Here is a 15,192-nt window from a genome sequence, read left to right on the forward strand (position 1 = left end):
CTGGGAAATATTTTATTTTTCCCTAACTTATGAAGCTTCTTCTTGTGGATGAAAAATGCTTGTCTGGCAGTTTTTTCTTCTTTAGTACTTTGAAAATGTCATACCATTCTCTTCTGACCTGTAACATTTCAGGTGAGAATTCCACTTTCTGATGGGGATTCCTTTACAGATGACTAGATGTTTTTCTCTTTCTGATTTTAAAATTATTTATTTCCTGTTGATTTTAGATATTTTGACTATAATATGGTGTGGTGAAGTCCTTTTCGCAGTGTATACTCTTGGAGATTGCTAAGTCTCCTTTAGATGTCTGACACTCTTGCTAGAAATGCAAAATCTCCATAAATTACTTCCTCATATAGGTTTTCTAGACTTTTGGTTCTTTCTTCTTCCTCAGAAGCACAGATAATTCTTAAGTTTGGTTGCTTTATGTACTTCAAAATATGTTATAGTCTTTATTCATTCTTTTAATTTTTTTTTTTTTTTTTGACTGACTGGATTATTTCAAAAGACTGGTCTTCATGTTATGAGACTTTTCCTTCTGCTTGGTCTTGTCTATTACTGAAATATTCAAGTGTACTTTGTATTTCCTTCAATGAACTTTTGGGTTCTAGAATTTCTGTTTTTTTGTTTGTTTTTGTTTAAAAAAAAACAAAAACAAAAAAAACCGGTGTCTGTCTCCTCGGTAAATTTCTCATTTATGTCCTGAATTGATTTTCCAATTTATTTGCATTTGTTTTCAGATTTCTCTTGCATGTCATCGAGCTTCTCTAAAATTAACATTTTGAATATTTTATCTGTCATTCAATAATTTCTTTGTGATTCATTTCTTTTCCTGATCAATTTTTTATGGTTTTATTGTGTCATATTTCCTTGCTTATCATGCTTCCTGGGGTAACAGTAGCTTTTCCAAGTTTTTGGAACTGCTTTTATACAAGAAAACTTTGCTGAAAATGTATATATGTTATTGGTTGAGTCAGATACTTTGGCTTTGACTTTGGGTGCCCATGGTAATCTATACAATATTTTCTGTAATATACAGGGTCATTGGTATCTGTGATTTCCTCCATGGGTTACGATACATTTATGTGTTAAGCCTGTGCTGAAATTTTGCTGTAGAAATGGGATGCGAGATAGACTATTCTTCAGGCAGTAGTGATGGCGTCAATAGGCTGAATCTGCCTGTTCTTAGTCCCCAGAGCAGCTTACACAGGCACCAGTGTTCATGAGTCCTGAAGGGCCAATTTGTGGGCCTCCAGGTAGCTTGTTTGGATGCTGGTAATAACAGTGGTGGACCATGCATTTGGGCAGGTTCCCAGGACCCCTGGACTGCTGGTGTGATGTGACTAAATGCAGTAGTGAAGATGGAGCAACCCACTTGAAATCAAGTGGTTTGCGCTCGTGTTGCTGGTGCCTGCAATTGGTTGTGGAGGCTCGTTCCCCTGGCCTGCTGGTAGCACATGTGGGTGGGTGTCATCTGTTGTGGTATTGGTAGATTGGGTCAGTATGACTTCAGACTCTGGAAGCAGCAATCAAGTGCCAGCAATAATAAACTTGGCTGGGAAACTTCCTGGGTCCTGCGTGGCGTGCTTGAGTGCTGGGGATATGGGTCTAGGCAAGGAGACATTTCCTTGAAAGTAGTGACTTCAGGTGCTGTGTGTGATAAGCAAAAGTGGGGTTGTCCTCATGCCACCAGTGGAATTCTCAGGAATGGACTGTCATGGCTGTGCTGTAGACCTGCCATCAGGGAGGGTGGGGCTCCTTATAGCTGGAGGGGCAGGTAACTCTGGAAAGTACAGCCTGTCCACATCTTGATCTCACAGCAGCTGTAGCAGGGGAGAGGGAATTGTTTTAGGAGTGCGTTGAATTGTCCAGTCTCCTCCCGCTTCAGCCAGGTGGCAGATGCAGCAGAGTCAGCTCAAACTCTGCCCAGTGGTGGGGCACAGCCCAGTGTTACACTCTCAAAATTGCACCAGGTGTGGGTCCATAACCAGAGAGAGTGGCGCACCTCTCAGGTGAGCAGCATGGATAAGAAGCTGCAGAAAGTGAAGTCTGCTTATGCCTCAGTCTTACAGCAGCCTCAAGTAGGGTGGTGGAGATTGTTCTAACGGTGTATGGGAGCACTCAGTTTCCCAGATCCTTCCTCAGTCCAGTGTTGGCAATGGCAACAGCCTTGTCAGTGCTGCCTCGGAGCAGGATCTAGATCCTTGGTATCTAGTCTCTCAGAATGGTTCCAGGTTGAAGCTGCTCTGAGATTGGAAGCCTGTGGGATTTTGGGTGGATTCCCTTTCTGGATCAACACCTCTGTGCAATCACTAGGCAACTCCCTATGTTAGGTCCAAGGCCTGTGTTGATTGATGGGTTCTTCTATAAGCCAAGATTGCTAAAGTCTGTTGCAGGAGTGTGGAGTCCTGGGGAGTTTCTCCCTTTCCTTTTCCCCATGTCCAGGAGCTTTTCTTGGTCCCCAGCAAGCCCCCATCCTGGTAAGCTGCTTCAAACCCTCTCATTACTTGCTTTGGGGTTTCCCATGAGTCTCTGTTGAATTTTAGTGTTCTCTTTTAGACAGTCTGTTTGAAATGTGAATATGTACTCACTGTTCTTTAAATTTTATTATCCTAGCAGTTTTACATAATAAAACAAATGTTTAAATTTGTATAACTCATTACTTTACAAAATATCTTAGTTTAATTCACCAGGTCTTTTATATCATTTTTAACATGTAGGTAAACTGTCTTTCCAAATATGCATTATCAGAATATTTAACATTTAATTATTAGAAGTAAATGTCTTCACTATGAAATTTGATTTCCTTCTGACAAATCCACTATGAATTAAGAAAAGTCATAGTGGCCTTTCCCAAAACCTCTTTGCTGTGTATACTATAATCAATTTAAAACACACCTAAAGAAAAACAATACTCAAAATTTGAAAGATGTAGTATGAGACTAGGGCACATTATAAAAAGGGTCCAAAATTTGTGTTTAGTTATATAAAACTTGTGAAAATTTACAGAAAGAGCTATCAAATTATTTTGAAATGTTTACATTACTCATATTGTCATTTTTTTCCTTCAGATGAAAATTACCTTTTGATATAGTTTGGATATTTGTCCTCACCCAAATCTCATGTTGAAATGTAAACAATGTTGGAGCCTGGGCTTGGTGGAAGGTGTTTGGATCATGAGGGTGGATCCCCCATGAATGGCTTGGGGCATCTCTGTGGTGAAAAGTGAGCTCTCACTCTGAGTTCACACAAGATCTAGTTGTTTAAAAGGCTGTGGCACGTGCCCCATCACATTCTCTTGCTCCTGCTCTGGTCATGTGATGTGTCTGCCCCCACTTCACCATCCACCATAAGTAAAAGTTTCCTGAGGCCTCCCCAAAGCAGGTGCCAGTGATATGCTTCCTGCACAACCTGCAGAACCATGAGCCAATTAAACCTTTTTCCTTATAGGTTCCCCTTTTTCAGGTATTTGTTTATAGCAATGCAAGAAATGCCTAATACAGAAAACTGGTACTGAGGGATAAAACATTGTTCTAAAGATACCTTGAAATGTGAAGCCAACTTTAGAACTGGGTAATGGCCAGAGGTTGGAAGAATTTGGAGGGCTCAAAATAAGACAGAAAGATGCGGAAAAGTTTGGTACTTATTAGAGACTGATTAAATGGTGGTGACCAAAATGCTGATGAGGATATGGACAGTAAAGTCTAGGCTGCTGAGGTCTCAGATAGAAATGAAGAATTTATTTGGAACTGGAGCAAATTTCACATGTGTTATACCTTAACAAAGATCCTGGTTTGCGTCCTGTTCATGCCCTAGGGATCTGTGGAAGTTTGAACTTGAGAGTGATGACCTAGGGTATCTGGCACAAGAAACTTCTAAGCATCAAGGTGTTCAAGATGTGGCCTGGCTGCTTCTAACAACATATGCTCTTATGTGGAAGCAAAGAAATAATGAAAAGTTGGAACTTATATTTAAACAGGAAGCAGAGCATTAAAGTTTGGAAAATTTGCAGCCTAGCTATGTGGCAAAAAAAGGAAAAAGCTTTTTTGGGAGAGAAATAAAAGCAGGCTATGGAGCAACCATTTGCTAGACATATTTGCATAACTAAAGGAAAGCTAAGTGCTAATATCCAAGACAATGAGAAAAAGACCTCAAAGGTATTTTATAGAACTTCATGCAGCCCCTTCATCACAGGCCTAGAGGCCTAGGAGGGAAGAATTATTTCTTGGGCCAGGCCCAGGGCTCTGCTGCCCTGCACAGCCTTGGGACACAGCTCCCTGCATCTCAGCTGCTCTAGCTCCAGCCTCAGCTCAAAGGACCCCAGATAATGTTCTTGCCACTACTCCAGAGGACACAAGCCACCATATCCCTTGGCAGCTTCTGTGTGGTGTTAATACTACAGACACACAGAATGCTTGAGTGAATGAGACTTAGCAGCCTTTGCTAGGTTTCAGAAAATGTATGAGAAGGCCTGGATGTCCAGGCAGAAGCCTGCTGCAGGGGCAGAGCCCACACAGAGAACCTCTACTAGGGCAGTGCAGAGGGAAAATATGGGATTGGAGCCTTGACACAGAGTCCCCACTGGGGCACTGCCTAGTGAAGCTATGAGAAAGGGGCCACTGGCTCCAAGACCCTAGAATGGTAGATCCACTGGCAGTTTACAACTTCAGTATGGAAAAGCCACAGATGCACAACAACCTATGAGAGCAGCACAGGGTCTGAACTCTGTAAAGCCACAGGGACAGAGCTGCCCAAGGACTCAGGAGCCCACCACTTGCATTAGTGTTCCCTGGAGTTAAGGGCAGTTGGGACATGGAGTCAAGGGAGATTATTTTGTGGGATGTGGGACATGAAGTCAAGGGAGATTATTCTGGAGCTTTAAGATTTAATGACTGCCCTGCGGGGTTTTTAACTTGTGCAGGGCCTTTCTTTCAGCTGATTTCTCTCTTTTGGAACATGAATGTTTACCCAATGCCTATACCCCTGTTGTATCTTGGAAGTAAGTAATTTGAATTAATTGATTTTAAGTAAGCAATTAGTTTTATAGGCTCATAGGTGGAAAGGACGTGCTTTGCCTCACATGGGACTTTGGACTTTGGACTTTTGAGTTAATGCTGAAATAAGCCAAGACTTTTGGGGACTGTTGGAAAGGCATGATTGTACTTTGCAATGTGAAAAGGACAAAAGATTTGGGGGAGTCTAGGGGTGGAATGATATAGTTTGGATATTTGTTCCTGCTCAAATCTCCTATTGAAATGTAATCCCCAATGTTGGAGGTGGGACCTGATGGGAGGTGTTTGGATTATAGGGGCAAATCCCTTGTGAATGTCTCAGGCCATTCCCCTGGTGATAAGTGAGCTCTCACTCTGAGTTCACATGAGATCTGGTTATTTAAAAATGTGTTGCACCTACCTCCCCACCCTTGTTCCTGCTCTAGCCATATGATATGCCTGCTCCTGCTTCAACTTCCATGAGTAAATACTTCCTGAAGTCTCTCGAGAAGCAGATACGAGTGCTATTCTTCCTGTGCCTCCTGCAGAACCATGAGCCAATTACATCTCTTTTTTTATAAATTACCCAGTATCGGGTATTTATTTGTAGGAATGCAAGAACTGCATAAGACATCCTTTTTGCCATATCATTTTTTAAAATCCCTGGGATTAAAAAAAAAGCAAGCTGTGATATTGAAACATGTTTTCAGTGTCCTTCTAAACACATGCCAAAACACATGCCACTCTTCTTTAGCTTGGTTTATGTTAAGCTGATGCCTGTGCTAATGCTTGTCACTGATGATCATAATACTTGGATCACTAATTCCACTGGAAGCTCGTCTTCTAGTATATTCTTTGAATAATAGGATTATATGATGCATAGAATATATCAAGTTAATAAATGACTGGCTATACAAATCATACTTATTTCTAACATTTAGTATTTCCAGACAAAGGTCCTAGGAGCAACTTTTAAAATATTTTTGCACTTCAGTTTTCCTTTCTGCAAAATGGATCTTGCTTTCTTTATACTTTACTTCTATATTTGCATATAAAGTTTATATTTAAATTATAGTTTACATCTGAAAACTGATTAGGCTAATCTGTAAGCCATGTTAACTTTTCATTTCAATTCAAACAAGTCAATTTGTCATTTGCTGGCAGGCTTATTTGTTAACAATTAATTGAATCAAATGAAGCCACTGGTATCTGGTTTAAAAAATTTTTTGGTTCATTCATATTTTTTGTTTTCTACTCATTGAATCACTATTGTGTATCAGGTAGTGCTCAAGGTTTATGATTTAAATGGGAGAGACAAATAATGAACAAAATAAATAATTATATAATTCTCTATTAAGTATTTAGATAGACAAAATGAACCCGTATTTTCTCTTTTGAAAACATGGTAGAGTTTGCTTTTATGCCTTATGAGACCAGGGTTTTTGAGTTATAAAAAGAAGTGAAACTACCTATAATTATTTATATTAATCTACCTTCACATTGCTTAAAATTTTAATACTGGGTGATTTGTTAGTGTGCTATTTTTGTCTCTTATTTTTCACATTCCTAAAAAGAAAGCTATGGGATATATGCAACTGTGATTGAGTGCATACTCACAAAATACATTTATTTTCAGAATGTTACAAGTCTAGTTTTGTTTGTTTGAATGCTCATAGGCTCAAATGAACACAGAACTTGTGTACTTATTCATGAACTTAATATTTGCTTAATCAGGTAATGTTGAATGTTAGGATGAAAGAAAAACTTCTAATTTCTATAATGGACTTATACATTCAGTGTTTCAGATTTTATAATTTTGGGGCCAGCATCCAGTGATATGCCTAAAAACCAGCTCTCCAAAAGCAAAACAAATCAAAATAAGAAGAAAACTGTTATTTATAACATTTGCCAATTTTCTTGGTGTAAATATTTCTATCATGGCAGATTTCAGGTTACCAACAGCTTAACAACTGGTTCACAAAATTAATGAATATTTAACAATTGGCTCTAGCTTGAGCAGGTCCAAGGCAGCAGCCTCCTTTAAAAATATTATACTAAATATGAAATGGGTATCACTTCAGACTCTCCATGACAACCTTTTCTTATATCTATTAAGCAAAGCAAACAACAAAAACTTTTCCAACCAGTTTACTTTTCAATACCTTCAACAAAGCATAACACATTAACTAAGTGTTTGAAAATTCTCTATAAAAGTGAATGAATAAAGTTTGTTTACCAGTTTATACCACTTTAACAGAGAATGGTATTAAATTGGAAGGGAGTTTAGCTTAATTGCATTTAGATCATTTTTTATCAGCATGTAAATATTGGTTAAAAAAAATGTTTGGTGATTAGAAGTGTGGATGCCTACAAATATCCTCAAATAGTGAAAGCTACCAAAAGGGAAAATACACCTGGCTAAGTCTTTTTCATTTTAGGTCTCAGAAGTGATATAACTTTTAGAAGCTTATATTCCAAAGAAAATATGTATTTCTTACATAGTCTTATAGATTTCCTTGCTTCCATGGATTTAAATAATTAACAGTGCATCTTAGATGCATAGGATATATCTACTATAGCAACACTGCCCATAATGGTAGCCATTAGGCATGTGTGGGTATTTTAACTTAAATAAAAATGTAAAATTCAAACTTCAGTTACCAAATTAGTCACATTTCAAGTGCTCAATAGCCGCATGTTATTTGTGGCTATTGTATTAGAGAGCACAATTATAGGATGTTTTCATCATTGTAGAAAGTTCCATTGAACAGAACTCCATTAAATAGGGTGAATGGAAGGTCTAGAACCATCCATAATTTTGAGAACAAAGAAGGATAATAAAGATTTAAAAATCAGCAAGCGTCTGGAAATTATACTTTCAGTTACCCAGAAAGGACAGCTACTGTTGACTTTTGGCTTATTGTACTATTATCTTCATCACTTTCTGTTAGAAAACAGAATTCACTGATTTAGCAAATGTTGAATGTATGCAAAAGACTCTGTCATATTGCTTTGTCCAAAACACAGAAAAGAAACAGACATAGATAGGCTCCACCCCCAAAAGGACCACTTCTGGCTAGAGCCATCATAATTTGTTAGTTAAATAAGATGCATTCAGAAGCAGATTTCATTAGAGGTAGTATAGTATAATTGCTATCTGCCTAGATTTGAATCCTGGTTTTACCATTCCTTGTTATGTGACTTTAGGCAAATTAATTAACCCACCTGTGTCTCAGATTGCCTCATGGTCTCAATGAAATGGGGATGATAATTGTACCTACTTCATAGTGTTAACAGAAGCCTAAGTGACATAAAGCATGTTAACACATTTAGAGTAATGTTTGGCACCTACTAAGTGCACAGCATGTTTTAACCAATATTTTACATTGAAGAATCCATACAGATATAGTAGTAAGTAGAAAACCATATTGTGGCCAAAAACTAGCATGAGATAGAAGTAGCTTCCTCTATGTAGGTTCTTCTGTATGTTCTCTCACCAGTAATGGGACAAAGGGAACCTCCACCTTTAAATTCACCTACAGTTATTGGCCTACAGCATTGATTTACCTGTGATAGTTGCCTTGATTTGATACCCCAGAATAAAGATTAGGAGCCTGATGGGGGCTGGAGAAGGGTGCCCAATTAAATATCAAATTTGATCTGGTTGGTGTTTAATTTTAAATAATATTTGAATGTTTACATGTGAATTATTTAGTATAGTTTGCACCGTGGGCACCTACAATGCATATGAAAACATACATATGCCTTCCTTTCATCCCCAGTGGGGTGCATCAGGCAGTCAATAAATATTTGTTGCATGAGTGAATGAAAGCTAAAGGAGTCACTTTAGATATTAAACTTTGGGGAGTGTTTCCAACATAAATTATTATTACTAATACAGACTTTAAATCCAAAAGTGGAAAAGACGTTACAAGTTGCAAATAAATGTTTCTTGTTGTTTTTTGTCAATAGATAGTTTGGGAATATTGCTACACAAGGCACATGGTAAATTTTAGTTCTGGCTCAGATCCCTTTGGTGTTGGCTCAACTATTAGCATGTGTTGCTAATAAATAATATAGCTATAACATGAATTGGAATTGCATTATGATCATTAGGCTTGCAAGACTATTAATCCTTAAATTATATTATTGAATGTGGCAAAATCATGAAGACAAAAATAGGTCAAATACCTTACTGGTATGGAATTCTATTCCCTGTTTGATATTTAAGTGTCTTACAATACATCTTTCTCTATTTGTGGGAAACTGTGTAATGTCAGTGTGCCATAGCTTTTTTCTGATAACACATTTAAGAAATTTAAGTTGGAAGCTGTTATTTGGCAGTTTACCAACACCATCTGATTAGCTCTGTTTCTTGTTTGGCTGAGCAGCTGGCGATTAATGAATTGATAGGAAATGGTCACACGGCAGTGGCATTAGCATGTGAACATCTGGTATTAAAATTAGTCAACACAGAGAGGTTTTTGTGTGATAATTCAAATTCACTGACAAAAATCACTACTTGGGTCTCAGTCTAAGTGCTCTGTGGAAAGAGAAAGCTATTACTATCTCAGAGCATGAGATGAAGATGCATTGAGTGGGCATTAAGGGTTGTTTGTGTTTGTTTGTTTGTTTGGGTGGGTGGCAGAGTAACAAGCCCACAACATAACTTGGAAACCATGCATTTTTCCCATTGAGCTATCCATTCTCCCACTTGAAGGTATTTTAGGCTATGGTCAGATATTATGGCTGATTCCCTTAATCTGTGAGCCTTTTCCAGGACAGGTTCATCACATTAAAGAGAGGAGAGGATTCTTTGTTCAAACACCACATCGGTCACACATAGGTTGTGTGTATTATTTTCCACTCTCATGCTTACGTATTCCAGCTGCACCCCCAATCTGGCATTATTTTTTATGCATACTATTATATTGCCTCTTCTAATTCAGGATTGCAATTATGCCTTCAAAACCACTGAAGAGTGAAAGCTCCCAATATCTAGAATATTTTTTCTGAGTGGTGAGTTTCTTAAACACTCCTTGAGAAACAAGGTAAGAGTATTGTGGACTCACTGTTTCATAGACTAATGAAATATGTATGTTGTGATAGCTTCTACCCTGGAATAGGGAGTTTAACAATTACTAAATTGCATAATTTTTCCTTTTTAACCTCAAGAGCCCTTTTTCCATTTTTTAAGTTTATGAAAACTTCGCTATATTCATCATTGTTAATTTAAATTCAATGGTAAATTGCTGATTGTAGAACACAGACCAATTCTTGAATTGTTTCATAAACATCCATAAAGTGTCATGCTTCCAAAGGTTTTTAGATAAACCAACTTTGGGCATCAAATTACCCCCCCTATTTAGTGGTAAGCCAAGTTGGTAATAACAAAGAGCAAATTTTTATTTTACCGTCTCTGGTTTTATTATTAAAGTCTTTCAAGTTACAATCTGTTCTGTTTCTGCAGAACTCTGGTGACAACACAGAAGAAGCATATCAATTAAATATGAAATATCAAGACGAATACATGAATAAAATATTCAGCATTCAAATAAACTTCCAAAAGCCACTCTTCAGCAGCAAAATGCCATTAAATCCTTGAGGAACTCATTAATAGATTAACATTTGGAAGAGTAATTACAATGAGAGTTGAAGTCAAACTAAATAAAAATAAGACATATATTACATAATTCTACTGAATTCTTGAAAGAAATCAATATAATAAAATATCAGAGGCAATTCAACGTTGACACAGTTGTTTTTAAAAGGCAATGGAACATGTACACATACATATTACCACATGGTAGAGATACTTAACACAAATGTGTTAATACTTCGTAAATTCTGTGTATACTTCCATATTTCCAAGAATGCAAAACAATATATTGAAATGAAATAAATGACCTCTGTGAACATGGTCAGAGTTGATACTTTAGTGCCAATAAACTGAATCCTAAGCCAAATTGACTGTGATAAAAAACTCAGTTTTCTAAACATTGTCCCATCCTTTATGAAGGTTCAACTGTACTTTCAAATACTTTGATATAATGGGCATCATTTTTAACCATTTGTGATATACCTCTAAAGAAAAGGAACTGGTATAGTAGAAGAAGGGATTATGTGTACTAATTAATAACATTTTCTATAACAACTTATTCTTTTTAAGCAAAGTCCTTGAACTATGTAAGTACACATCAGAATCTGAGTTATTATTGAAGATAGTATTACTAATTACTGGGAAAAATAGGAATTGTGAGAATATATACATTTTGGAAATCTCTGTCCTTTGCTACTTTGGATTTGGAGAAGACTTCTGTGGTTCATAGGAGCTACAGTTGTTTTCGGTGGAGCATAAATTAAATATGCAAAAAGTAACAGGGTTGTAAAAGTCATAAATGCCATGTAAATGAACTTATCAATGAGTAAAAATGATTGGGGTTTTAGATTTGCAAGTTTCCTTTTTAAATGTACTTATTGATTTGTTGCAAATACTGTTAACCCCGTATTTGGCAAATGGTGAAAACATTATCGCTTGTGTTCTCATTTGTAATAAAACAGATTAACTTGCTGTGAAATTTTAACTAGGCTGAGACACAACAGTAGCCACCTAATGAACCAAAGCATATTGCAGTTAAGTAGCTAAATAGATGCATACTTATTATAGGGCTAAGAAATGGATCTGTTTACTTGCAAAGAAGAAATTGTTCATATAATTATTCATTATTTTAGGAGAACTTAAACATTCCACTTCCACAGAGATTAAAAAAAACACAACACCTAAGTCTTAATCAATATAAGACACTGCATTCACATAACAAGGTTTGCGTGGTGTAAAAAGTCTGACTTCTGTGCTGCCTTAGAAAAATAACAACGGACTGAACCTTGGTCAAATTTGGTAAGTACAGGCTACAAAATCTTAAAGGAGAAAATTTGCTTCATGCAAAATATTACTGTCACTCTTAATAGTCACCTTCTAAATTATGTTCTCAAAGTTAGTTCATTGTTTCACATAAGATGCTGCTGAAAATGCAAAGAAGGAGTTTCAGTGTAAATTATTGGAGTTTATATTGTTTGATCCTATGCTAATTTTAAATATGTTAGAGGAATCCACTATTTTTTCTTAATATGAGTTAATATCAATTTCATTTTTGTTAACATTCATGATATTTTCTATTCATATAGGTGTTCTTATGATTTTTATGTATTCATAATGAGAACTCAGCTTTTATTAGGGGGAGTGAGCAAGGCCAAGTATCACTGTCAGTTGGACTCTCTTGTTTATTAAACCGTGAAACTGCATGGATCACTCAAAAATTGTTTATTTTTATTACAGCAGCATGCATTGCTGTATATGTGATGCCAGTTTGCTATTACACAGTGATTTTCCTTTTGTCAGTTTTATTTTTTCACAATAACTGCTGCACTTTGTCCCTCTCCATTCATTCAGAGGTCCATTAGAGATAAATATAGTTCATTGAATTACACATATTTAAAGGACATTTTCAGTGTTGGAATTCAAACACAAATAGCAAATGTTCTGCAGTTTTTGCACATATTTTGGCGTGGAATCAGTGAGACACAATGATGAAAGACAAAAAAAAAAAAGGCCACATATATTAAATTCCTTTCACTGGTGTGTGTGTGTGCGCGTGTGTGTGTGCGCGTGTACACACATGCACACACACATGCACACACATACTATTTAAATAATATATTTTAAAGCATTATAGTTTAAGTTGAATTTCACAACTGATAAACTACAAGTTTATTTTTCAAAATTGAAAGCGTATGATAGAAGGGCTGTATGGATATTGCTTTCAGTACCCGTACCATCCCTCCAAAATGTGAATAGAATGATTAGGGGAAAAAACTTGATTCTTTTCTTCTGCTTTGCTTCTATATTTCTTTTTATTTTTCCTGGCAGACATTATGTGATAAGCAGATATTTTCCTGCATACTAAATATAAGAGAAATGTATCAGTATTCTACTCTGTTTGGAAACATTGTTTTGGAGGCATGACAACAGCTATAAAGTCCTTAACATGTAATATACATTTAAAATTGTTGGTATTTAATTAGCATAAACTACAGGTAATATACTCAAAGTCTATTCATCTCACTAAAGTTATTGGATGTTAATGAAATGCTAAGCAATAATGTAAAGCAAAATTTAACAATATGCATACTACATTGATGACCGTATTAGTGTTCTATTGTTGCTATAACAAATTGCCACAAATTTAGTGGTTTAGCACAGTGCAAATTTATTATCTTGGGGTTCTGTAGGTCAGAAGTTGGACATGAGTTTCACTAGGCTAAAAGCGAGGTGTGGTCAAGGTGTGCTGCATTTCTTTCTATAGGCTCCAGAGAAGAATCTCTTATCTATTTTCTTTTCTTCTTTTAAAATAATTTCAACTTTTCTTTTAGATATACGAGATACCTGTGCAGGTTTTTTTACATGGATATATTATGTGATGGTGAGGTTTAGGGTACTAATGGTCCCGTCACCTAGGTAGTGTCTATAGTGTCTAATAGGTAGTTTTTCAGCCCTTCCCCTTTCCCTCTCTCCCCCTCTAGAAATGCCCAGTGTTTATTGTTAAAGGCCACTCACATTTCTTTGCTCATGGCTCCCTTCTTCCATCTTCAAAGCCAGCCATGTTGCATCTCTGTGACAATTCCTCTGCAATCATTTCTCCTTCTGACCCTTCTTTTCTGCCTGTGTCTTCCACAGTTTAGAATCCTGGTGATTAGATTGGGTCCACTAAGATAATCCAGTATAATCTCCCTATTCCACAATTCTCAATTGCATCTGCAAAGTCCCTTTGGCCACGTGAAGTAACAAATTCACAGGTTCTTAGGATTAAGATGTGGATTGGAGATTTTAAGTTGGGGAGGTGGCATCATTGTGCCTACTGCAATGCCAGACATTGGATAATGTTAACTACTACTAATGAAATAATAAATTTTAACTCTCATGCTATTACTTTTGCATTAAACAAACAGTTTTTAGGGGGGTTATTTGGGCTTCTCATGCAAAATCAATGTGGAAATGTACAAGCACATATTTGACAAATTATTTCTTAATGTTATGGTGATTAGAATAATGATGTGATTACAGATAATTAGCCACAACATTTAATTGAAGAAATTTATTATGGATGAATTAAATATTTTATAGAACATTCTCTGTCCCAGCATGTCTATCACCCAGTCACATTTATTGAATATGTGCATAAGCACTGCAATTTGGTTCTTTTATTGATCAAATTAACTTAATGATTTCGATTTATTCATCAATTTGTGATGCATAAACAGTGAATAGCTTCAGTGTTTTATAGCAATTTTAATAATCAGAAGTCTTGAGAGCCATAATAATTACTGAAGAAGTATGCAAAAATATTTTATTAAAATTCATTACTGAAAACTACAAAAAATCTATGGAATACTAGAAGAAGTGACCTTGATAGATAGTAGCGTTAAGTTTGAAAAAAATAATCATGTACTGTGACTATTAAAATATATATACTTTTTTGAGATGGAGTTACGCTCTTTTTGCCCAGACTGGAGTGCAGTGGTACGACTTCGGCTCACTGCAATGTCCGCCTCCTGGGTTCAAGGGATTCTTCTGCTTCAGCCTCTCGAATATCTGGGATGACAGGTGCCTGCCACCATGCCTGGCTGATTTTTGTATTTTCAGTAGAGATGGGGTTTCACCATTTTGCTCAGACTTGTCTTGAACTCCTGACCTCAGGTGATCCACCCTCCTCGGCTTCCCAAAGTGCTGAGATTACATGCATGAGCCACCGTGCCCAGGCTATTAAAATATTTTGTTGGCAGAATTCAACATAAGTTATTAAGGTCTGAGAGGTTACAAGTGTCTAATATACAAGCATATTATTTGCATAAATTTTGTCCACACAGAAAAGCTCAACTTGTACCAGGGGCCACGATTTGTGAGTTTTATTCCAGGGCTCTCAAGTCTTTACATTTGGGAGTTCTCCTTCTTAATGAGATAGGAGTATCACCCTTCAGGCCTTGCTATGAACTTTACATCAATCTAGAAGTTACAATAACAATAACCTTCAAAACACACCTACACTATTAATCATTTATGAAGTTTTTAGGAGAGCACATGGAAATTAACTTTTCTTGACCCTTTACCATATGCTTTTTTGTCTTTTTCCATAATTTAGCCCTC

At 36.6% G+C, this 15,192-nt stretch overlaps 1 protein-coding gene across 1 annotated transcript in view; it reads left to right on the forward strand.

Moving 5' to 3' along the window:
- Window positions 1–15,192, forward strand: part of DACH2 (dachshund family transcription factor 2) — a 198,832-nt gene that overhangs the window by 84,997 nt on the left and 98,643 nt on the right. The window lies entirely within an intron of this gene.

This window comes from Macaca mulatta, chromosome X (assembly GCF_049350105.2).
Source record: "Macaca mulatta isolate MMU2019108-1 chromosome X, T2T-MMU8v2.0, whole genome shotgun sequence".
NCBI classification, from domain to species: Eukaryota; Metazoa; Chordata; class Mammalia; order Primates; family Cercopithecidae; genus Macaca; species Macaca mulatta.